This window comes from Pinus tabuliformis, chromosome 2_1 (genome assembly GCF_031772625.1).
Source record: "Pinus tabuliformis cultivar Carrire ecotype Pingquan chromosome 2_1, CPIR1, whole genome shotgun sequence".
NCBI classification, from domain to species: domain Eukaryota; kingdom Viridiplantae; phylum Streptophyta; class Pinopsida; order Pinales; family Pinaceae; genus Pinus; species Pinus tabuliformis.
In genome coordinates, this window is record NC_142299.1 from 522767007 (window position 1) to 522794064 (window position 27058).

A 27058-nucleotide genomic window follows, 5' to 3' on the forward strand; every position below is an offset into this window, starting at 1 on the left:
AAGTATTCATGTGTACCTAATAGTGATATTGGCATCATAAGAATGCCAAGCGCAAATAAACTAGTTGTAATAGTGTTGGCTTAAATCCTCTGCAATGATAATGTAATTTATAACCCAATGTAATAGAACAGAACTTGACATCGTGTGTTGGAGCTTGACCTTGTATCGAAGACAAAATGCACTTCCATGCCACTTTAGTGAGGAATGCAACTGTAGGATACCAGTTCAGGTGTGGTGATGGCCTCAAATAGACACCACCTTAGTGCAGAACAAAATAATGCTGCAAGGTAGATAGAAAACTCACATCATAATTCTAGGGCTGAAACAAAATTTTTCCATCATTAGATTATAGGGATGCATCACAACCCTTCGATAATTGTGGTATCGACGCCGACATGGGGATCAGGTGAAACAAGAATACATGGGAAAATTTGGGTAGGTCTTCAAGCCCAAGAAATCAGCTATCCAATCAAGGAGTTCCACCTTTGTTCCACTACAGATGATATAGGGTGTGAAATTTCATATTATCACCAAACATACCTCAAGGGTCGAATGTTGTTCCCCTCCAGATCATTTTTAGGGTGAGTATTCAAGTAAGGAAGGGTTAATTATTGTGTTTCTATTGGACTCCAATGACTATAGTATAGTGGATGTATATTGTTATAAGTGGATACAAGAAACATATATAGGTTAAAATCATACATTTATAATGACATCAATCAGAAGAAAGAAAAAAAAAAACTAATTTACTAGAAGTTAATCTGTAGCCACCCATAAATTGTAATACCTACTAATAAGGAAATTTGGTGCGCAAGTCATGAAGGGTCCATACACAACCCTAAAATAGTATTTAGAAAAAGAAGGAAAAAATAGAACATATTTTTTGTAGCTAGGTACATGACAGTATGGTATGGGAACCCTAGTTTAAAAAATTCGGCCTACAAAGAACCATCACACTAAGAAATAGTTTTGTGCAGACTGATATATATATATATATATATATATATATATATATATATATATATATATATATATATATACATATATATATATGATTTATATTATAATACTAGTTCATGTTGATTATATGGTATTCAAGTGAATCAGTGTTACAAAACGCAATAGAAGACAACACCCATCCACCTGCAGTGGTAGTAGAAGTGATTTACATGGAGTTAGGAGCAGGAACTAATATAGCCACAAATCAGCTTGTGGAGATGCTAAAGAAGTTACATGAGGAGCTAGTTTATCTCAGAATGAGCAATGAGAGGTTACTGAAGGAAAGTGAAGAACAAGAAAGAATTATTAGAGACCTAACTAGAAAGTCTAGTCATAAGATAATTGTAATAGCACCTAGTTAAAATTTCGTGTAATAAAAGTTTATAAAGGAAAAATATGACCACGGTTAAGGGACACTTATTCCAAGTTAAATATAGCGAAAATATATCCTAGTGGGCATCATAGGATGTGTTTATGGCTAAAGGAGATTGGCAAAGGTAATGGCTAAGGAATTAAAATGGATAAAAAGGTATTTTGGCACATTTATTTATGAAAATAAAGGAAAATAGGAGAAATGGAAAGTGAAAGGTCACAGGTTGCATGCGACGAGGAAATTAAAGGAAAATAATGAAGATTGAGAAAACAAGGGCCTCATTGATAAAAAGGCTTATGAGGATTAGTTCGTGGTGCTCTTTTAGTTCAGTTTTGGAGCTCTCTATTTATTCTCTATCTCACACACTCTTGGACACTTAGATTTTTCTTGGAGCATTCTAGCTTTGGATCAAGGAAAGGAAAAGCAAGAAAAGGAAGGAAAATGAAAAGAAAGGAAATAAAATATCAATAAAGGAGGAGCACAATCAAGAAACTTCAGAAGGAATACTTGTAGGTAACATATTACATGTGTAATTCCCTAGTTGGTTTTGACATGCATGGCTTTGCATGTTTGTATATGGTTCTCTTGTTATCAGTGGCATGGTTTTTGTTGGGTTATGATAGTGGTTTGTAGCCTTACGTTTCCTTTTCCAAATAGCCATGATCCAATGGGATTATTTATCAATTTTGAGCTTTATAATTGTTAGACGGTTTCAGAATCTAGGGCGAAGGTGGTCTCAGGAAAATTCCCAGAGGCCTATAAATCCCTTGAACAATTTTGGCAGCAAATACGGTAAAGGCTGAGGGTGGAGTCTCAGTTTAGGGCTTAGTGATATAGTGTGGATTGTGGCAAATCTTGAGAGATAATGAGATGGAGAATCCCTCAAGTATAGTGATGGAGTCTCAAGGAATTCCAAGGTCGATCTGGTTTTGTGATCTTTGTGTTGGTTTTGGTGACATCACGCTTTGGGGAGGGTGGAGGTGGTTTAACCTCTAGATTCCCTTGGTTTTTTTTGGATTAGCTTGTTCATGAGATCCCACGTTCATGCTTGGGATATGGCATGCATGTGACTAGCTTAAAGAAGGATTTGGTTCGGCCATGTCTATGGTCAGTTGGTACGTGGAAGTCGCAAACCTGTTCAACTCTTTCCTATCCTTAATAAAAACTAAATTCTCTTGATTTTGTACTTGTTATTATGTGGCCTTAATGGTTGTTGTCTTATTTTTATTTACATGGTTTAATGTTCACTATAAGCATGATTATATGGTTGGTTATGGTCATGGTTATTTCATGTACTTACTTGTAATTGAAAGGATAATGGATGTAAGACCTAATTGATGTCAAAACAGTTTAGGGAAGAGGGTGGTGATCCTTCTTGTCAAGTCTCATATGAGTTATCAGTGAATTATTCTCTATCTTGTATTCATTTCCACTAGATTGCATTTATGCCAAGGTTTGGACAAAATGTCAGTCCCGGTTGGTGTTCTTCAAGCTTAGTCCTACAGCCAGTTTTGGCTTTCAAGTCTTATTGTCATGTAAAAAATGGATTATGAGAGCTACAAGGGTTTATGGAACGTGACCTAGATTCTAGGCTTGAAAAGTGTCACAAATCGCAGAGTTGCAGGCATAGTTCTGAGGATAAAAGTCCCCAGATGCATGCATGCCTCACTGTGTGAGTGTTTGTAGCCTCCTAGATGCACCCTTGTCCATTTCAAGGGAGTCTCAATGGGATTAATGGTCTAAAACTTAGTGGGACAGAGGTGTTAGTCATGGGGATGACTGGGAACTTTTTTGGGAGTCCTGTAGCGGGTATAGAAGGTTTGTGTTATGGATTTTCATCGATTCCACTTCATTAATTCACACATAGGGAATCGAATCAAATCATAGTTACTTGTCATCACATGTTTACCCCAATTGACCAGTTACTTGGGTAGATGTGGGAGGAGGCAATTACAGAGTGATATCAGAGGATGGTTCACCCCTCGAACTGGATGGGTGATGTGTTGGCCATTCATTCATGTCAGTTTCATATGTGTTCTTTTGTTGTAAGACCATGTGCTTATTGTATTTATATGGTATGGGTTATGGTTGTAGTGAGGCTTCCATGGGAAGTTGACAGTGTTCTTGTGGAGTGTGTCTTCATGAGTGTATGGTTGATAATGCATTATTTATGCAGGTTAGTATTCACATGTGGTCAAGTTTATAGCGGTGTGGTGTTTGTTGTCATGCATGAGGTAATGGTTTGTGTATTTTTTATGGTCATGCATTAATTATTGGACTCTAGATAGAATGATGGTTATATGCTTATATTATTATGTGTTACATTTCTATATCATGTCATGATTATGTTATACATGTATCACACTTAATTGATGATCCTGCATGTGAGGTATCCTCTTTGTATTATGCTAATGTACATTGGTTCATTTTGATTTGGTTTAGCTGACATGATATACCTTGTAGGAAGAATATCAAACATGACTAGCAAGATGGTAGACTTCATTTCCTGAAACTCTCCCTATTGATCAGATGAGTGGCACGGTGTTGGGAATCCTTTTGACTTAGTAGACACATTAAGAATATTGAAGAAAGAAATAAGGAGAAACAAGTAGAGGTAAATGTAGTGATACTTTAGAGTTTGTCAAAATTGCAGTGACAAGGACCACTTCATATCATCCATGAGCAGGAGTGCATAACTAATGGGCCATATGGAAATTGGTCACCTTGTGGGTACAGGTCAGATAGAGAGGATAGAGTTAGAGGTGGAAAATCATTGGACAGACTTGACACGAGGACTGTTATGTATGGGTGTCATTTCAGATCCTGTTCTAGGAGACATTACCGTAGTCATCACCATCACTATCCTTACAAGAAGGGGGAATAATTCCCTGAGGAGTTTAATAAATTCAAGTCACTTACATTTGATGGAGATATGAATAAGCCAAAAGGTGTTGAGGCATGGTTGTTTGGGTTGAATAAATTCTTCTGATTGAATATCTATGCAAAGAACATGAAAGTAAAGATAGCCACTTTTAGTCTTAAAGGGAAAATAGATATCTAGAGGTGAGATGTGAATAGTTTTCAAGGTATTCAAGAGGATGACTTGTCTTGGAATGAGTTTGAGAGGCCCTTAAAGAAGAAGTATTTTTCAGAAAGGTACTACAATGATAGAGATAAGGAGATCTATGTGTTGCAGATGGGTTACATGACAGATGATGAGTATACTAGCAGGTTCTTGGAGTTGTTGAGATATGTGCCTTACCTCAAGGAGGAGAAGGCCAAGGTTCAGAGATTCATCGATTGACTAATAGTAGAATAAAAATATAGGATTGAGTTTTATTAGCCTAGATCATTGGAGTAGGTCATCCAAAAGATAAAAAATTGTTATGAGTAGTTGAAGTGCAAAGTTGAGACTAAGTGTTACTTGAAAGGAAATGAGAAAGTTAAATGAAAATGGCCACCAAAGTGGGGAAGACCACAAGATGCAGGTGAGAAAGAAAATGTAGTCCCCTACAAGAAGTTCAATACTATTGATAACGAACATGGAGAGTAGAAGACTAGAGGTAATGGTAGAGCACCATTGTAGTGTTGGATATGTGGTAAGGATCATCTTAAGAGGGATTGTCTATAGTATCAAGGTGGTAGACCGCAGATCTATAGTGCTAAGGAGGTGCATAAAGTGGGGATGTTGGTCATAACATTCCTAGGATTTATGTAGTTGTGGATAATAGGCAGGCATATTAGCAGGCATCTATCATTGAGATCAACGATAAGATTTGTGATTAAGTTGTTTCTATTTTGATTGATTCTAGATCTAATTATAGTTATATTAATCCTGACATGGTGGATAAGTGTCGTTTGAAAAAATAAGTGCATGCAGAATATTGGTTGGTACAGTTGGCTATATGTACAAATAAGAGAGTTCACCATTGGGAAATATATTGTGTATTTGAGTTAAATGATATTCCTACAACATCACATTTGAGTGTACTCCCATTGGGATCATATAACATGCTTTTGGGTATGGATTGGATGTACCTTCACAAGACCAAAGTGAATCACTTCGAAAAGGTCATTGAGTGCCCGGATGATAATGTTGAAAAGCGAATTTTGCAAGGAGAGAAGAAGCCAACATCAATGAGGATGGTTACCACTATGGAGGCTAAGCATATTTACAGAAAGGGTTGTGTGATGTTTGGAGTGCATATATCTAGTGACAAGGGCAAGGATCTGCATAAACCTTCAAGAGGTACCCTCTATTGAAGAAATATCATGATGGATTTTAAGCAAAGATTCCAGAGTTACCTCCTCACAGTGAAGTAGATTTCTCTATTGAGTTGGTGCAAAGGGCAACACAAGCATCGAAGTCACCTTACAGGATGAGTACCCCATAGCTAGTAGAGTTGAAATTACAATTAAAGAAGATGCTTGAAAAGGGATACATTAGGACAAGTGTCTCACCTTGGGATGCACTAGTGTTGTTCATAAAGAATAAAGATGGTACTCTCATATTGTGCATCAATTACAGGCAACTGAACAAGGTGACTATCTAGAACAAGTACCCATTGGTAAGGGTTGATGATTTATTGGATCAGTTGAAGGCAGCATCAATGTTCTCTAAGATCGACTTGAGATTAGGATACCATCATCTATGAATCAAGGAAGAGGATATCTACAAGAATACCTTCAATAATAGTATGGACATTATGGGTTTGTTGTAGTTCCATTCGGTTTGACTAATGCCCCAACTATGTTTATGTTTTTTATGAATAGTGTGTTGTATCCTTATTTGGAAAAATTTGTTATTGTATTCATTGATGAAATCTTGATATAATCCAAGAATGAAGAAGAGAATACTGATCATTTAGTAACAGTGTTGATATTTCTAAGAGAGCATGAGTTGTATGCCAAGATTAGGAAGAGTAGATTCTTTTAGACGGAGGTGCAATACTTAGGACATGTTTTTTCTAAGGAAGTCATAAGAGTAGATCTAGAAAAGATAAGGGCCATCACAGAGTGGGAAGATCTTAAGAATATGGATGAGGTGAGATCATTCATGGTGTTGGAAGGTTACTATAGAAATTTCAACAGGAAATTTTCACACATTGCATATCCTATGACATCCTTGCAGAGGAAAGGTAAGCATTTTGAATAGACAGAATAATGTGTAGCTAGTTTTGAGCAGCTGAAGAAGTTGTTGACTAAAGCCTTGGTCCTTAAGATTGTAGATCTGGATAAAGAGTATGTAGTGTCTACAAATGCATGTGAAAGAGGACTTGGTTGGGTCCTTATGCAGGAGGGACAGGTGGTGTGTTATGAATCCAGGAGATTGAATGAGAATGAGCATAACTACTTGACTTATGATCTTGGGTTAGAAGGTATTCTTCACGCGTTGAAGATGTGGAGGCATTATATTCTTGGAAAGATATTTGTATTAATGAGAGATCACAGTGGGTTGATATAGTTGTTTGACCAGCTAAATCAAAATGCCAAGAAACTCGATGGTTGGCTACCCTTAGTGAGTTTGATTTCGAGATAAGATACATTAAGGAAAAGGAGAACTAGATTGCAGATGGTGTTTGCAGGAAGGTACAGGAGAATCATATAGCAGCTATGAGCTCTTATGGGACATATTTATAGGATAGGATCTTTGTTATGGAACCAGCTCTCAAAAAGATAGAAAAGATAGATCAACACCTTAGAATCCAACCTCTTTGAGGGGGCAACCTCCTTTACATTACACAAATGAACAATTCTTTAATGATTCAAATGACAAAACCTCCTTTCTATATATAGGAGTCTAAGGGGTCACAATATAACCAAGCCAACCTAACAATAATAATATAAAGGCACAAAAATAAAAATAGAGGGATTTTATGGGGCACAATAATAATAATATGGGGATAATAGGGGCACAACGATATTAATAAGGGATACAACAACAATAGTAATGGGTGAATCACTAGTATTATAGGGACCTAACATGCCCATCTCCTTCAAATAAGTGTTGTCCTAAATGCTTGAGTAGTTTTGGATGCTTCTGTATAAAATTCTCATCCTCCCATGTGGAATCTTCAGCGGATAAGTTCTTCCACTTGATGAGATATTTCGAAATTGATTGACTTCGTAGTTGTTGAGTTCTTGTTTTTGTGACTGCTTCCGGTTCCAATATATTTGTCCTTCCTTGTCAAGTTCTGGAAATATTGTTTGAACTGGGAGCTTGTTACCTATAACCTTCTTTAAACATGAAACATGGAAAATTGGGTGCACTCAAGAAGCTGCAGGAAGCTCCAATTTGTATGCCATAGTACCAATCTTTTGTAACACCTTGTACGGACCATAATGCTTTGGTGATAATTTATTATCCTTCTTAGCTTGCTTGAGGGACCGTTTTATATATGGTTGGAACTGTAGGAATACCCAGTCACCTACACCAAAACTTATTTCGCTGCAATGTTGATCTTCCTGTTGTTTCATTCTATTATGTGCCAACATGAGGTTATCCTTTAAGAGTTGGAGAACTTGTTGTTGATGCTCGATGTTATGTTCCACTGCTTGAACCTTAGATTTTTCTCTTAAATATGATGTGATGGATGGTGGCTAATATCCATAAAGTTCCATAAATGGGGTCATTTTTTCTAGAGTATGGAAGGAAGTGTTATACCACCATTCAGCCAGAGTCAACTATTTGACCCATTGTGTCTGTTTATCAGATACAAAGCAACAAAGATATCCTTCCAAACATTTGTTTACTATCTCAGTTTGCCCATCAGATTGAGGATGATAGGATGAGTTATGAGCTAGCTGAGTACCAAGACAAGAAAATAATTATGTCCAAACATTTTGAGTGAAAATCGGATCTCTGTCACTTATAATAACCTTTGGGTTTGCATGTAGCTTTTGAATTATTTCCATAAATGAAGTAGAAATTGTACTGGCTTTAAATGGATGTGATAATGCACAAAAGTGTGCATACTTGGTAAGTCTGTCAGCTACCACCATGATGAGACTCTTTCCTTCAGACTTGGGTAGACCTGTGATAAAATCCATTGAAACCTCCTCCCAATGTTGGCTTGGAATGGATAACGGTTGTAATAGACCTAGGGTCTTAATCATTTCAACTTTATTTTTTTGGAAAACCAAACATTCTACCACAAACTTTTGAATATCTAATTTAAGGCCATCCCAAAAAAATTACTTCTTAACCCTATGGTAAGTTTTTAAAAATCTTGAGTGCCCTCCTAAGGGAGAAGTGTGCAATTCCACAAGAATATTTTGTTTGAGTTGGGAATTCTTACAGAGGTATTTTTATAGACATTTTTGGGCAATGCAACCCCAAGCATAAAATGTCCATAAACCAAGGGCTCCTAAGTCCCTAAAAGTGTTGTTCTAACCCCTAAAGGAACAAGGTCAACTGATTATAGCTTCTCCCAGAAGTTCTCCATGAAACACTTCTCAGAACTGGTCAGAACAGGATCATTTCACCTGCTCCATATGCAAAGTGTGTTGCGTCTCACCTAAGTACACTCTGTGGGTGCGTTTCATTTCAAAAAACCCTTCTATGGGGTGCAATGGGTGGGAAGTGACAAATGGCAGTGTCAATCCTCGAGGTGGAGAGGAATGGAATCTTCCAGAAACTTCTGCTGTGACACTTGCCTCTCTGAATTCGACCAAGGATGAGTAAGAGATCATCAATCTCCAAGTCCAAGTAAGAACTATCAGAGGGAAGACACTAATCAAATCACAAGCTGACTCATCTCCCTTATAGATATATATATATGGATCCCTCATCCCAGAGATCCAAGAGGCTGGAATTTTGCATCTTGTAAGGAATTGTTGTTAGTTTCTTGAGGCAACACCATAGTGTTGAGTAATCTAATCTTTGTATGAGGTGAAGAAGGGCTTACTTGCTGAGAGGATGATGTTGGGTTAGAACAACTGGTAGTAACTCCCTTGGCTGTTTCTTGATTATCAATAAAAGCTATTCAAGTTTTCCTCCATACTCTTGTGTCATTTATGTTTTATGCATTTGTATGGTCAATTTACATCTGATCCTATATTTTTTATGATAATAGATCCATGTTCTTGTATAGTGTTATGCTACTTTGATTCTATAGGTACTCTGTGAAGTTGGGTGTACAAGGAAGCAAGTGGCAAAGGACTATAAGAAGAGAGAGGAATCGAACTAGGAGCCAAGCGCAAGACAGAGGTTGGTCTCCTCTATTCTTCTCTTATCTATCTTTCATAAAGGAAAAACAAAAGTAGCTTTACTTTTTTTGTTTCTAAGGTAGCTACCACACCTTACTGGGATAAGTAGTTCTATATAGACACTTTTCCCTGTAACAAGTATAAGTGATCTTTGTACCATAACAAATAATTTTTCTAGCTAAATGTATAACACGTACTAGAATCTTGTTGTAACTTTCGAATAAGTGCCCACACTTCTTCGTCATTCTTCCATTCCTCCCTTCGTTTGTCTATCCAATTTGGTTGGATAATAGAAATGGTGCACAATAATGCCTCCGCATCCTCATCCTTTCTTGACAGTGCGTCTGCCATAAAATTTTGTTTCCCCTTTTTGTAGATGATTTCAAAGTCATAACCCAACATCTTTGTGACCCATTTTTCTTACTCTTCGGAGGATAATATTTGTTCTAAAAAGTATTTAAGACTATCATGGTCCATTTTTACCTTGAAGTGTCTTCCTATTAGGTAGGGTCGCCATTTATTAAGTGCATGTAGTATTGCCAACATTTCCTTCTCATAAATAGCTTTGTATAAATGCTTTGCCTTGATTGGATGACTTTCGACAATAATGGATCTTTCATCTTGCATTAAAACAACACCAATTCCATTTCTTGAAGCATCACATTCCATAATAAAGGTTTTTGTGAAGTCTAGTGTAGCTAAGACTGATGCTTAGCACATTGCCTCTATAAGATGTTCGAAGGCCTTTGTTGCTTCTGCAGTCCATGAAAATGCATCTTTCTTCAATAATGTTGTTAGAGGTGCTACTATTCTCCCATAATCCTTAACAAACTTTTGATATACCCTGTCAACTTGAGAAATCCTCACAGATGCTTTATGGATGTGGGGATTTTCCATTCCTTAATGGATTTAATTTTGCTAGGGTCTACCTTAACACCTTCATGAGATACAATATGACCCAGATATTCCATATCTTGTATCCCAAAGAAACATTTGGAGATTTTTGCATATAATTGTTTCTCCTCCAATAGTTTGAGCACCCTGTCAACATGTTCAACATGATCCTTTCAAGACTTGTTGTAGATTAGTATATCATCAAAAAATACTAACACAAATTTTCTAAGGAAGGGTTTGAAAATGGAATTCATCAAACATTGAAATCTAGAAGGTGCATTGGTAAGGCCGAAAGGCATGACCAAAAATTCATAATCACCCTCGTGAGTTATAAATGTTTTTTTTGGAATGTCTTCAGTCTTCATTATGATTTGATGATATCTTGAATGAAGATCCAACTTGGTGAAGTAAATTGATCCATGTAATTCATCCAATAATTCATTAATGATAGGATTGGGAAATTTATCTTTAATAGTGAGCTTGTTGAGCTCCCTATAATCTGGACACATGTGCCAAGATCCATCCTTCTTGTGCACCAATACTACTGGAGCAGAGAAAGAACTTTGACTAGGTTGAATTATACCAGCCTTTAGCATTTCTGTAACCATATGTTCAATTTCACTCTTTTGGGCATAGGGATATCTATATAGCCTTATGTTTGCAAGAACACTTCCTGGAATCAAATGAATAGCGTGATCATGATCACGAATAGGTGGGAGACCATTGGGAGTCTGTTAAAATTGGAAACTAGGGAAAAACTTCATATGGGTCATCTTATTCATGGCTAATAATATTTTTATTAGATTCCTCTCGTTGAGAGGTGTAGGATTGATATAAATATCATCCAATTCTGATAATTATTCATGGAGATATGAATTTATTTTGATTATGGAATTAGTATCAAGCCGACCTACAACTCATGTAGGCTCAGAAGCTCAACAGTTGCATCTATTCACTCACCGACGTTGTGTATAAATATAAGAGGACTTTTCCTCATTTAGACTCACTCATATCATCACATCTCTCTCTCCCTCTACTGCGCAGATATGAGTCTCTTCTCTACTGCGCTGAAATGGGTCTCTCTCTCTCTCACATGTGAAGCCGGAAGCTGTTGAATTTGAAGCTGCAACTGCAGAAGTAAAGATTGAATTTCGTGGCCTAGAAGATATCCTCTTTGGAACTACACTATAGGTTCATCTGAACCTCCTCTGAAAGCCACAACTTTTGGTGGTGGAATGAAGTCAATCCGACGAACGGTTTGGAAGATATCGACTGCCCTAGTTTGAAGCCGGAAACTGCTGAAACTGAAGCTGCAACTGTAGAAGTAAAGATTGACATGCGTGGCCTAGAAGATCTCCTCTTTGGAACTGCGCTGTAGGTTCATCTAAACCTCCTTTGAAAGCTGCAACTTTTGGTGGTGGAATGAAGTCAATCCAACGAACGGTTTGCAAGATATCGTCTACCCTATTTTGAAGCCAGAAACTGCTGAAACTGAAGCTGCAATTGTAGAAGCAAAAATTGACTTGCATGGCCTAGAAGATCTCCTCATCTGAACTACGCTATAGGTTCATCTGAACCTCCTCTAGAAGCCGAAACTTTTGGTGGTGGAATGAAGTCAATCCGACTGTCGATTTGTGAGATATGGTCTGCCCTAGTTTGATAATGAAGCCGCTAATGCTGATGCTACTGATCTAGGGTTTGCTACTGCTGATATGAATCAGATTTATTGTACTATTTCTCTCTGCTGAATTATTGAAGATAAAAGAAGATTTGATCAAAGGGTTTCCCCACACATTGTGGGGTTTGTCCCTGGCTAGCTGCCACATCTTGTGTCTCTTGTCTTGGCTTGTTTTTTGTCGATCGTTTAATGTTCTATCTGCACTTTACTTTATGTACATGTGATTTCTAATCGGTGGAATATAATAAGAAAAAGAAGTAAACTGTTATAAGCATAGAACATACCATAAATTAACATGGTATCAGAGCTGAGGTGAAGACAAAGCCCGAGCAAGAGCAAGAGCAATCATCGAAGAGAATATTGGCAAGGCTCTCCTAAAAGAATTATGGGGTCCTCAACACTCTTTCCTGTTGAAGACAAGCTCCATGAGAAAGCTGACTATCACTGATGGAAGATGTCTATTGATCTAACCCTTGAAGATCAAGGAGTGCTTGACCATGTAAGAGGAAATATTTTTGAGCCTTCATCAAATGCATCTGATGCTGCCTGGAATAAATGGAAAAATGGATAAGTCAAAACAAAGAAGATCATCTGGGACTCTATCGACAAGCGCTTGGTGGCCTACATCTTTGATCTAGACACCTCCAAGGAAATCTACGACAGACTGGTGAGTTTATCTAAAGTTAATGATGCAAATCAAGTTTTGTCTCTTAGAATTAAGCTGAGGGAAATCAAGAAGGGTAAAGATGAAAGTATGCAAGCATACTTCTTAAGAATCACCGAGATCAAGAACGATCTCCTATCTATTGGGGAAACTATTACTGACAGAGAAATGTCACTCTCAACTCTCGGAGGATTACCATCTGAATGGTATGTGTTTAGGACTACTCTTCTGAACAATAATGTAATTCCTAGTTTCGAGGAATTAATGGCTAGATGCATTCAAGAACAAACAAGGGTAGAAGAGCAGGAAATGCCCTTGCCTAAAGGTCCTCCTGCTTCCTTTTCTTCTCATGCAAAGAGAAGAAAGGACTCACACTGGGATGATGATCAAAATCCCTCTGATGGAAATCAAAGGAATGACAAATTCAACAACAAAGGTAAGAGGAGAGATGGGAATCAAGGAAGAGGACAAGCATTCAAGAAGGCTAGAAATTCCAGGATGTATTATATGTACTTGATCTCAAAAAGAACCTGCTATCCATCTCGGTAATGGAAGACAAAGGATATAAGGTAACCTTCAGTGATGGTAAGGTATGCATATGGAAAAATAATGTTAAAGATGCTTTCACTCTTGGGTTTCGAGTTGATTCTTTATATCAAGTCAGTGGAAGTCCGCTAGGTGTCATGTCTTGTGACACAACACTTCAGTCCGAACTTTGGCATCAGAGATTTGCCCACCTTCATTACAAAGCTCTACCCGATGTAAGATAGATGGTAACAGGGATGCCTGAATTCCAAGTAGAGAAAGAAGGTGTATGTCTGGGATGTGCCAAAGGAAAGCTCAAAAGGGGACCATTCCCCTCAAGCCAAAGCAAGACCTCCGATATATTACAATTAGTTCACTCAGGCATACCTAAGGTTGGCATTAAGAGGGAGACTACTACACCACATAGTCCTGAGCATAATGGTGTGGTGGGAAGGAAGAACCACATGATGATGGAAGCTATCCAGGCCATGCTACATGATCAAAGACTTCCGAAATTTCTATGGGATGGAACTACAATCACTGGCGTATATGTACAAAATCGATGGCCTCATCAAGCATTGGGTTCCAAGAGACCTGAAGAAAAATTCACCGATAAGAAACATGATGTTTCTCATTTTAAAATTTTTGGAAGCCCTGTATACTTTCATGTGCCGAAAGAGAAAAGAAATAAATTGGGAGCATCTGGAAAGAAGGGAATTTTCGTGGGCTGTGGTGAAAATACTAAAGGCTATAGAATCTATGTAGCCGGTCAAAGGGAAGTCATAATTAGTCATGATGTCACCTTTGACGAAGATATGGCTCTCAGCAAGGTGATCAATCTTCCGACTTTGAGGAGCTCTCAAGAAGCTGACACCAGGGAACCGAAAGAAAAGGATGATGAATCAATGCCTGATGTAGAAGAACCCATGGATCCGATTGATCCTCCTCCATATGAGCCTTCCTCTTCTAGGAAGAGGCCTTCATGGCTTAAGGAGTTACTTGATGATGCTGAAGGACATGCTGCACCCCGAGGAACCTTTCGTGAAAGTAAGAAACCTAATAGGTATCAAGGATACCTGACCATCATGAGCACGATCATACAAAATGAGCCTTCGTCATTCTCAGATGCCGTCAAGCATCAAGTATGGAAGGATGATATGACCCAAGAATATGAGTCTATCATAAAGAATCCTGTTTGGGAAGTAGTTCCCAGACCCCAGGACAAGACTGTTGTTACTTCAAAATGGCTTTACAAGATAAAGCATGCAGCAAATGGAAGTATGGAAAAGTATAAGGTTCATTTTGTTGCTCGTGGTTTATCCCAGAAGGAAGGTATAGACTATGATGAGATATTTGCACCTGTTGCCAAATATACGACCATCCGCTCGATCATATCCCTTGCCACTTCACAAGGATGGAACCTACATCAGATGGATGTCAAGACTGCATTCTTGCACGGCTCGATCAAAGAAGAGGTCTATGTGGAGCAACCCAAAGGATTTGAGATTTATGATTGAAAATCTCATGTATGCAGGTTGAAGAAATCTCTCTATGGACTGAAGCAAGCACCCCGAGCATGGTATGAGAGGATTGATAGCTACTTGATGAAGCTGGGATTCACTGGGAGTGAAGCTGATCCTAACCTTTACTTTAAGGTTGAAGATGACAAGCCTCTCATACTGGTGTTGTATGTGGATGACCTCTTTCTAACAGGTGCAGACCTTCTCATTCACAAATGTAAGAGGGAGATGGCTTCTGAATTTGAAATGAAGGACCAAGGACTTGAAGTGTGGCAGAAGCCAAGGGAAATTTTACTATCTTCAAGGAAAATATGTGGTAAATATATTGGAAAGATTCGGTATGATGGACTGCAAGCCTGTGACTACCGCGAGGATCTTGACTTTTAGATGTTTTATGGTAGTGATGTTGGACCAGAATTGGGAAATGCCTCTGAGTTTCAAAAACTCATTCGCATCGATGTTCTTGTTGAACCTCCGTCCGAACATATGTTTTGCAGTTAGCATTGTGAGCTCATATTTGGTTGAGCCTCACTGGATTGATGCCAGGAATCTTCTGAGATGTCTTCTGGACACAATCTCTCATGGATTAAGATACACTGCTGGAGATGTGAGACTACTTGGATATACTGATGTTGATTGGGCAGGTAGTGTGGTGGACCGCAAGAGCACTTCTGGGTACTGTTTCACCTTAGGATCTGCTTCGATATCCTGGATGAGCAGGAAGCAGAAGTCGGTGGCTTTGAGCACCGCCAAAGCAGGATATATTGTTGCTAGCATAACCTCATGTGAGGTAGTCTGGTTGTGAAAGCTCTTCAATGAGTTGTTTGGATTTACATTGGATACCACTGTGATTCTCTGTAACAACCAGAGGTGGGATTTTATTATTGAGGAATCCCGTATTCGTCAATTGCTCTAGCAGATAAACTTCATCTGGGATATGGTAAGTTGATGAGCAAGGAAGCTCCATCACATTAAGATGATGTACAGGTCGATACACCTTGTCAAAGCCCCAAGGAAATATCTAATCTGTGATTTTGCAAAACGACTTGGAGTCAGCAAGAAACCTTTGTACAAGGGTCCTGCATGTTGCATACATTGAGCTCTGGGAGCTCTAAGGGCTTGCTATTCCTACTGGAGCAACATATGACCACAGGGTGACTCACCCTCCCCTAGTGGTGCACACTGGAACACGATGATTTGCTCTCTTGTGGGACAAGATGATTCGCTCTCTTGTGGAACAGGATCATTCACTCTACTATGTAGCAGGATGATTAGTTCTCCTGTGAGGCCTGGATTGATGTGTTCTCCATGGTAGCCTGGATTGATGTGTTCTCCACGGCGATTGTAGCAGGATTGATGTGTTCTCCTATGAGGCTTAGATTGATGTGTTCTCCATGGCAATTGTAGCAAGATTGATGTGTTCTCCTCTAAGGCCTGGATTGATTTGTTCTCCATGGCAATTGTAGCAGGATTGATGTGTTCTCCTGTGAGGACAAGATTGATTAGTTCTCCTATCGAGGCATCCTACCCATGCAGTCTGGGACTCATGGGAAGTACCTCTCATCTGATCAATGAGAAGGGAAATGAAGTTAGGGACCATAGTAGTACCAATGGACGCATCATTGTAACTACCGTACTCCCTACGCTAGGATGACCTCCATTGATCTGGGATCAATGATACTGGTCTGGGACCAGTGGTAGGAGTTGTACCATACTATGACGCTGACTTCGGGTCGGTTGAGACTGGTCTGGGATCAATGGTACATACTCTGAGACTGAATTTGAGTTAGTGGAGGATGATATTGGTCTGGGACCATTGGAGTTGTACTCACTATGACGCTGACCAGTCGTACATACTCTGAGACTGACTTTGAGTCAGTATGATACATCCTCGATCATTTCTTCTTCTTCATAATTCGGAAGAAAGCAGAGTAGAACAGAACAATGCAAGAGCAGGGAAGAACAAAGCAAAACAGTACAGATCAGTGCATGGCAGAACAAGACAAAGTAGAACAGGTAGAATAGAGCAGAGCAGGGCAAGGGTCAGGCTGTACAGGGCAGTGCATTTGATGGATGAATAGTAACGACCGATAGACAGATTGCAGATGAAGTTCTCCATGGTTGAGAGGGAGTGTTAAAATTGGCAACCAGGGAAAGACTTCATATGGGTCATCTTATTCATGGCTAATAATATTTTTATTAGATTCCTCTCGTCAAGAGGTGTAGGATTGATATAAAGATCATCCAATTCCGATAAGTATTTATGGAGATATGAATTTATTTTGATTATGGAATTATTATCAAGCTGACCTACAACTCATGTAGGCTCAGAAGCCCAACAGTCGCATCTATTCACCCACCAATGTTGTGTATAAATATAAGAGGACTTTTCCTCATTTAGACTTACTCATCTCATCACATCTCTCTCTCTCTACTGCGCAGATATGAGTCTCTTCTCTACTGCGCTGAAATAGGTCTCTCTCTCACACATGTGAAGCCGGATTGAATTTGAAGCTGCAACTGCAGAAGTAAATATTGACTTGCGTGGCCTAGAAGATCTCCTCTTTGGAACTGCTCTATAGGTTCATCTGAACCTCCTCTGAAAGCTGCAACTTTTGGTGGTGGAATGAAGTCAATCTGACGAACGGTTTGCAAGATATCGACTGCCCTAGTTTGAAGCCAGAAACTGCTGAAATTGAAGCTGCAACTATAGAAGTAAAGATTGACTTGCATGGCCTAGAAGATCTCCTCTTTGGAACTGTGCTGTAGGTTCATCTGAACCTCCTCTAAAAGCCACAACTTTTGGTGGTGGAATGAAGTCAATCCGACGAATGGTCTGCAAGATATCGACTGCCCTAGTTTGAAGCCGGAAACTGCCGAAACTAAAGCTGCAACTGCAAAAGCAAAGATTGACTTGCGTGGCCTAGAAGATCTCCTCATCTGAACTGCATTGTAGGTTCATCTGAACCTCCTCTGGAAGTCAAAACTTTTGGTGGTGGAATGAAGTCAATCCGACTGTCGGTTTGTGAGATATGGTCTGCCCTAGTTTGATAATGAAGCCGCTAATGCTGATGCTACTGATCTAGGGTTCGCTACTGCTGATATGAATCAGATTTATTGTACTATTTCTCTCTGCTGAATTATTGAAGATGAAAGAATATTTGATCAAAGGGTTTCCCCACACATTGTGGGGTTTGTCCCTGGCTAGCCGCCACATCTTGTGTCTCTTGTCTTGGCTTGTTTTCTGTCGATCGTTTAATGTTCTATCTGCACTTTACTTTATGTACATGTGATTGCTAATCGGTGGAATATAATAAGAAAAAGAAGTAAATTGTTATAAGCATAGAACATACCACAACTTAACAAAGTCTCAAATACCTTGGAATGATTGTCCAAGACTTTTTGGAGATCTGGATAAATAGATGATTTCGATGTGGAAACATCTAGTGAACATAATTGTGCAATTACACCTCATTTTTCCTTCTTTCGAAGCTTTTTCATACCATTAGAGCTGATTATCTTTCTCGGTTTCCCTACAATGCGCCTTAATTCAACTTCCATTCCTTCCATAGTAAATTTCATGAAAATTTCTTGAAAATTAAAAGCTATTGTACCCAAGGATTGTAGCCATTGGAATCCTAGTACAACATTAGCACCACCCATTGGAATGGAAAGCATTGGGCTATTCAATACATATTCTCCCATGGATAGCTTGATATTATGGCACTTTCCAGAGAATTTATGGTTCCTACACTTGCAACCATCACTTGACACTTTGGTGCTGGATATAAGAAGCAATTCAATTCTTTTGCTATCTTACAAGGAATAAAATTATGGGTACTTCCTAAATCAATCAACGTTATTACTCTTTTCTTCTTGATATGTCATTCTATCTTGATGGTTTGAGGAGTAGTAATTCTAGCCAATGCATTACAAGATATGGTCAGATTCATTTCTTCTTTATCTAGGTGTTCCTAGAGTATATCCTCTTCTTTTGAAATTTCTTGTTCCTTTTCTTCGTCCTCTTCACAATCTATGTAGAATAATTTCTTCTCAGCATACTTATGACCTTTAGTGTATTTTCTATCACAATTGTAACAAAGCCCTTTTGCTCTTTTTTCTTCCAATGGTTGTAGTGTCAACCTTGTAAGTTGTGGAAGGCTAGGGGTAACAACACTTCCATCTTTATAGTTGTGAGTGGTGGGCTTCCTGGTTACCATAATTTTGCTTTCCATTTTTCTTGCTAACCTGAATGCATTCTCTAATGAATCAGGTTCCCAAAGGCAAACCTCATGTTGGATATTATCCTTTAAAGTCCCCATGAACACCTCAATCCTATGCTCCTATGGAATATCTTTTACCCTTATGTTAAATTTTTGGAAGTCCTCAATGTGCTCCATCATTGAACCCTTTTGTTTGAGATTTATCAATTGGCTAAAAAAAGTGTTGCTTTGTGTATCTTCATAATGTGCTATCATTTGTTCCGTAAAAATTGCCCAAGTGACAATTTTTTTATGAGAGCAAAGCCATCGATACCATATAAATTGATTTGGTTACAAATATAAAGTTGCAATACGTACCTTTTTTGTGTTTTGCACATTATGGAGATCGAAAAATTGCTCCATCTGTTGTATCCATGTTTCAGGATCCTTGAGATCAAACTTCCTCATATCGATCTTTGGAACATGGTGATTCTTTGATCCAATGTTAGAGTCTATGAAATCATGATTAACATTTATTTTGTTTTCATCATGAGTTTCCTTTACTACCCTTTCGTTATTAGTAAGCATTTCTTGTAGAAACTTTGTCAAATCTGTCTTCAAATCTTCCATGCCTATCTTCAAATCGTCCATCTTAGCTTCCACGTCATTCATCTTAGCTTCTACACCTTTCTTTAAACCATCCATCTTAGCTTCCATGCCTTTCTGTAAACCATTCATCTTAGCTTCTACATCTTTCTTTAAACCATCCATATTAGATTCTATTACTTTTTGTGCGAGTGACATTTGTTGCACTTGGTCTCGTAATTTTGATATATCATGTTGCATTTCTTCCTCTTCTTCATGAGTCATGCTAGAGCTTTCAGGTTGCTTACTAGGTGTTTCCATTTTCTTTCTTCAGGTCATCAATTACCGATAATAATTCTTCACTATGCCCTTTGAATTCCTTCAAACTAATTTTTCAAACCAAGCTTATGCAAAAATTTAAAAAAAAATCTACACACCTTTTTTTCACTTTGTAGGAGCTTGATATTGCATCTGATGTATCTCTATAATTTTGGATCTTCCAGTTTTAAAATTGCGATCTACAATAGCCCTCTGCATCCTCTTTCCATTGCCACCAGTTTGATTGAATTTAGATTCTCCAAGGAAGAGTTATGCACAATCTCCCAAGATGACCTGATTATATACATTTTCAGAAGAGCGAACTTGTATGAAGTGCCATGTGTCACTGTTTTGGCCTTAGGATCTAAAAAATATACATAGAAAATAATTTCTTTCTCTTTCTGTACCTTCTGATGAAATTTCAATCTGATGCTCAAAAAAAAATTATGACGATTTTCCCCAGGTCACCTATTTGGAATGTAATTCGGGAGTCTACAAAAAGGCCAACTTCCTCAGATCATATCTCTGCAAATATAATGCCAAAAGCTATGAAATTCAGACTCGAGGTTCAAAAAAATTTCATCCCAAATGGGTTTGTTTGTTATCATCTGAAACGTTGCACAAAAAAATTTGTAGTGCAAATCACATGATGACTTGTTTGGAGCAGCGAAACCCTAGAATCCAAAGCTCTGATACCAAATGTTATGAAACCAGCTCAAAAAGAAGATAGAAAAGATAGATCAACACCTTAGAATCTAGCCTCTTCAAGGGGGCAACCTCCTTTACATTACACAAATGAACAATTCTTTGATGATATAAATGACAAAACCTCTTTTCTATATATAGGAGTCTAAGGGGTCACAATATGACCAAGCTGACCTAACAATAATAATATAAAGGCACAAAAATAAAAATAGAGGTACTCTATGGGGCACAATAATAATAATATGGGGACAATAGGGGCAAAACAATATTAAGAAGGGATACAACGACAATAGTAATGAGGGAATCACTAGTATTATAGGGACCTAACAACCTTGCAGGAAGGACAACAAAATGCAAGGTATATGGACATTATGCACAGGTTACAACAACGTATAGGTACAGGTACAAGTATAGGTGATCACGATTCAACCTATTCTCTCACAGAAGAGGGTTTGGTGAGATTCAAGAATAAGATCTATGTGCCAAATTACAGTGAGTGATGAGCCCAGGTATTGCAGCAAGAATGCTGCAACTCCCAGGGCTACTAACTTTACTTATCAACCTAGGGTTTATACAAACTTGGAGGTGACAGCGCTATATGCAAAAATAGAAGTGAATGTACTGCCTATTGTCATTGCTCATTTGGCAAGGGATCCCAAGGGTTCCAAGCCAGACTTCTATAGTGTCAGAAGAAGCTTGATATGATGGAAGAAGAGAAAATCTATTCTAAGGGATAGCTAACGGAGAGCTACTCTAATATAGTAATGAAGAAAACAACTTGTAATGCTAACCAGCACCATACCCTAACTAACCATCTAAACAACTATGTGAAACAAAATTGCTAAAACAACATTGATCTAATGCTACTATCTAAGTTGTAGAAGTAAAAAAGCATCAAAACTAGACTAAGGGATAAGCAAAATAAACTAAGTTAAGTTTATGTTTAAGCAGAAAAGCAGTCGGGGATTAAAATTGGTCAAAAGAGGATGTAATGATCAATAGTGGATAAGAGCCATTAGATCAGGTGGGTGAAAGGTAAATGAATGGTTGAGATCAGATCGTAGGAGGGTACGTAGATAGATGGGTGAACAGGGTTAGCTAATAGGATGAACATTGGAGATTATGTAGCAGTGGTTGAGAATAGATGAATGAACATGGTTAACAGGAAATGGATGGTCGCGATTATATCACAGGAAAAAGAAACGTGCAGAAATGGTAGCGGGTTTGTAGAGGTGGTAAGTTGTATTTCATGTGCCCACAAAACCATAAGTTGTATTCTAATATTTCATGTGATTAGCCTTACCGAGCAACAGATAGCATGAGAAAACTACTTTTCTTGTGTGCTCTTAGCTCGATAACAGTTGTGCAAGTGTCTGTGCAAGATTGTACGACAACCATTAGATCAGGTGGGGCTGATCAACGGTGGAGATCGGCCAAGCTAGTTGGCAATCGAGTGAAGCGACAGCCGTCGAATCAAGAGATAGATCGACGGTGGAGATTAAAGTGGGAGAAGAAAATGTGTCGAAATGACTGATCAGGTTTAGAGGGCGGTAAGTTGATTATTGTGCACCCTCAAAGTTGTAAGCAATTCTCTAAAATTTTATACTATTAGCATGGGGAAACCACTATTATCATGTGCCCTCGGGTGGATAATGATCAGAAAAAAATCCATGCGATATTGCATGATAGCCATTTGATCTACCGAGGAAAATCAACGGTGGAGATTTGATCAAGCTAGTTAGTGAGGGAGTCTGCAATAGTTGTCGGATTAGAAAACGAGTATCGACAGTGGGGATTTAAAGTGCATAAAGTCAGCGTTGAAAATGAATTAGGTGGTGATTGGTCAGGTTATGATGTGTAAGGCAATGTACACGTAAAAACTGATTATAATGTGGATTAACAACTTGAACCTAAGTATTTCATGATGAGGGAGAATGAAAGGGATATGAGGTAGATGAAATGACATGAAGAGAGTGAAGGAACAGATGATCATGAAAGGAACAAAGCAACAATGTAATGAACCCAACAACTGCATTAAACAACAAACTCCCGGTGAGAACAAAAAACCTTGTTCTTTTGGGGTTGTTGTAGGGTTTCTTCCTCACGTCATGGTCCTAGAGGGAGGAGGTGAGGTCAAGACACCTGTGGGAAACCTCGTGGATCTTTTATTTTCTAACGTGAAAATTGAATGAAAGCATAAAGGAAGCAAATTAAAACACAACTAATCTACTCTACACTACTTTAATGAGACTACAACTATTTAAGAAAATTAATAGTTAAACAATAAACCTCTGTAATGGAAATTCAACTACTTAAACAAATAACCGGTTAAACCATGAATCATGTACTCTATATTGTGGTGATGAAAATGCAACTAATTAAGAAAAAAAAAAAGTAAACCATGAAGCTATGCTAGTGCTATAATGGAAATGAACTACTTAAGCAAATGAATAGGAAACCATGAATTTGTACTACTGTTGTAATGAAAATGCATCTAATTAAGCAAATGAACAGAAAATAGGAATCTATGCTAGCATAAAAATACAATAAGGAGCTTCGGTTGCTAGAGTCAGACCCTAACCCAATATCTTCATCCCTTTGAGTTAACTCAGTCTTGGCTCAAAACAAAACTCATCTTTATTATAAATAAAAAATTGTTACAAGACTTGCAGCTTGAAAACAAAGTAGAGTTCTACAGTGAGAAGTTTGAATTCTTGCTAACTCTTCATAACTATTGGTAACTAAAACAACTGAGGTCTTAACCCTCTCTACTTATACATATGAAGTCTCTAATGACTTCCTTCAAAATTAGGGACACACAACTCCCAATTAAATAATAAACTCGTGTTAGGGTCCTACCCTAACCCCCTTATTTATGTAGTGGGATCAAGTCATAGTAAAGAGTCAATAAAGCCCATATTAATAATTGTAAGTGGTTAACCTGCAATTAATGACGGGACCACAGTTAGTTGCAAATGGGCCATGGTATTAGATAGATGGTATTAATAAAACCCATGGTATTGATCCATGGTATTGCATGTATGAGTCATATATAAAGGATAGAGACTCCCTACGAGGAGCATCATGTCTTATTTTTGTATCGAGCTCTACTCTATTGGAGGTTGCCCCCTCGAAGAAGCCAGTGAACATTGCTTTTTGAATAATAAAATATTTGTTGTTGTCTCTCACTATTCTATGTTCTAGGTATCTTTCTTCACATATCTGTATTTGGGTATCTTTTTTTCAGGTTAAGGGCATAACAAGTGGTATCAGAGCACTTTCCAGGGCTGGTGGGATCTCCATTTCTTAGCAATCTTTTTTTTTTGTGGCTAGAGACGTGTTCCAACATCTTTAAACCACGGGATCTGTTGTTGAGCGCATAACCTGCGGATTTGGGGAGGCATGCACGCAGGAAATACAAGAGGTGGTCACCCTTGTTGGACTCCCTTGTAGCCCCTGTGGGTACCCCTTCGAGTAGTAGCGCATTAGACAGAACCGCGTACGGAGTGTCTTCCAAGTACCTTCTGGGTATATCGGAAGCCCGTTAGCTCCTCTGCAACCTCGTTATATATAAACCATCGGTCGTCTTGCTGCTATAGTACACCGAGAACAACACTTGGAAAGATTACTCGCCCGTATGATAGGGTAGTCGGGTTGTACGACTAAGGGTACAGTTGATCCTCCTTAGTTAGAGCCCTGAAACATTGGAATGAGTACTACTGTCAGACCCTTATGTATATTGCGATCCGTAGCACTTGACACTCCTCGAGACCATAGTTCCCTTTTCTATCTTGGGATCACGCATCATCTATGCTAGATCTGCTCGTGCAAAGGGATGCAGAAGCAGTAGACATCAGTCCCGTAGTTCCGACTATCCATTCCAATCTATTAGATCCATCAGATCCGTAGTAGCAATCTGTTCCGCTGCTCAGAGCTATTCGATCTGCCATTCAGATCTCCCAGATCCACCGAATCTGAGTAGTTGTGTGGGGTTCCTATACCGGGGCATGATTTTCGCAGGACTTTTGGCAGCATTGAAATTTTGAGGATTCGGTTACTGAAATATTTCTAAGGAAGGAGTAAAACTCCATTAGGAGTTTTCAGAAAACAAAAAAAAAAAGTCTGAGATATTCCGGGGTGCTTATTGGTGATCTAGCCCATCAGAATCAGGACGAGGAGCTGAGCACGGTGGTACCATTCAATTATTAGTGAAAATGTTTTTTGGACAGTCCAAAATTTCAAGAACATCAGGTCGGTGCATGGTAGAAATTATAGCTCAAGCTATGGCCAATGAGAGGATGGAAAAACTAGAACAAACCGTGCAATCCCTCCAACTTTAGCTTGACAGACTAACTAGCATAATCTCGAAGGGCAAGGAGGAAGCCCACGAGGAGGCGTATATTGGCAATGGACACAGTGAGGGTGAGTCTAGCCACTCTCTTCACCTCTGGGGCCCCCACCAACAATCCCGTCTGCGACCTCCCAAGTTGGATATGGATAAATTTGATGGTTCCCACCCGACACCATGGATAGCACAAATGGAGCAGTATTTGAATCTGAATAACATCTTAGATAATGAGACTCAGCTTATGGTGGGGAGCATGTACTTGGACAGTGAAAGGTGGCAATGGTGGGAATGGCATCAACGTTGCAATGGACCTTTTGTGACTTGGACCACCTTCAAAAAAGCTCTTACAGACCGCTTTGACCAGGAATCTTGTTTTTTGGGTCGTCTTACTAAGCTCCAATAGACTGGCATAGTGGATGAATATGTTACAGCCTTTGAAGCCTTAGCCTTCCGCACTAGGGGTCTCCCAGATGTGTTCTACACGGAATGTTTTATCAGCAGTCTTAAAGAAGCCATAAAAGCCCACGTCCTACTACACCACCCTCCCACATGGACGGAGGCTTGCAAGATAGCTCGTAACGTGGAACGTGTGTTATCAGCCCAGTATAGTCGCCCAAATTTCATAGCTAAGGGTCGCCCCCCACAGGCTCACAGCATGACTCAAACACTTAAGGTTCAAAAGGTGTCACCTGCAGAAATGGCCGAAAGAAGAAAGCAAGGATTATGTTACTACTGTGATGAAAAATACTCCCCAGGTCATAAATGCAAGGAGCCCAAATTTTTTCATATTGATGCCACTGATTACAGCTCATCAGAGGAAGATCCACCACTGGAGGAACATGAGGCGGTAGAAGAGGAAAACCAAAAGGACAATGTCCTTGACGAACCCGTTATTTCGCTGCATGCTTTGGCCGGGATTTCTTCACCTGAAACTCTCAAAATCAGAGGTTTTATTAAACATCGCCCAGTAGTAGTCTTGATTGATAGTGGAAGTACACATAATTTCATCCATCAAAAAGTCGCGGAAGCAGTGCACTTTTTTGTATGAGCAGTGTCTAACTTCCAAGTCCAAATTTCGGATGGGGGCATAATGAAAGTTGAAGGCCGCTGTGAAAATGTCAAACTTCAAATGGGGGATTATCAGTTGAAGACCCACATATTTTCCATACACATGGGAGGGTGTGACATTTTCCTCGGTGTTGAATGGCTTCACACCCTTGGGCCAATCACAATGGATTTCTAGGAGTTATATATGAGTTTTAAGCATAACAACTCCACACATACCCTCTGTGGACTCCAAGCAGGAGCTCCCTCTATCATCAGCTCACATAGGACGAAAAAATTGCTAAAAAAGGGCCATCAAGGAGTTGTAGCTCAATTTAATTCCATCCAGGCAGTCGAAACCAAGTCTCTGCCAATTCATCCTGAGATGCAACAGATTTTAAATAACCATCTACCGGTCTTTGACAAGCCTCATGACCTTCCACCCTCGAGAGGGGAACATGATCATAGCATCACCTTGGTTCCAGGGGCCCAACCCCCAAATGTGCGCCCATATAGATATCCGTTCACCCAAAAGAATGAAATAGAAAATATAATCAAGGAACTTTTGGAAGCAGGTGTCATTCGTCCCAACATTAGTCCTTATTCATCACCGGTGGTCATGGTGCTCAAGAAAGATGGGGAGTGGCGGATGTGTCCAGACTTCAGGGCCCTCAATAAGTTGACAGTCAAAGATAAATTTCCCATCTCGGTGGTTGATGATTTGCTGGATGAACTCAATGGGGCTCAATTCTTCACTAAGCTAGATCTTTGCTCACGCTACCACCAAATTTGCATGAAGGAAGTCAACATTCCAAAGACTGCTTTCCGAACTCATGAAGGCCATTATGAGTTCTTGGTCATGCCATTCGGTCTTTTTAATGCCCCATCTACCTTCCAAAGCCTTATGAACCACCTTCTCAAACCATATCTCAGGAAATTTGTCCTTGTCTTCTTCGATGACATCCTCATCTATAGTTGCACCTGGGCCGCACATC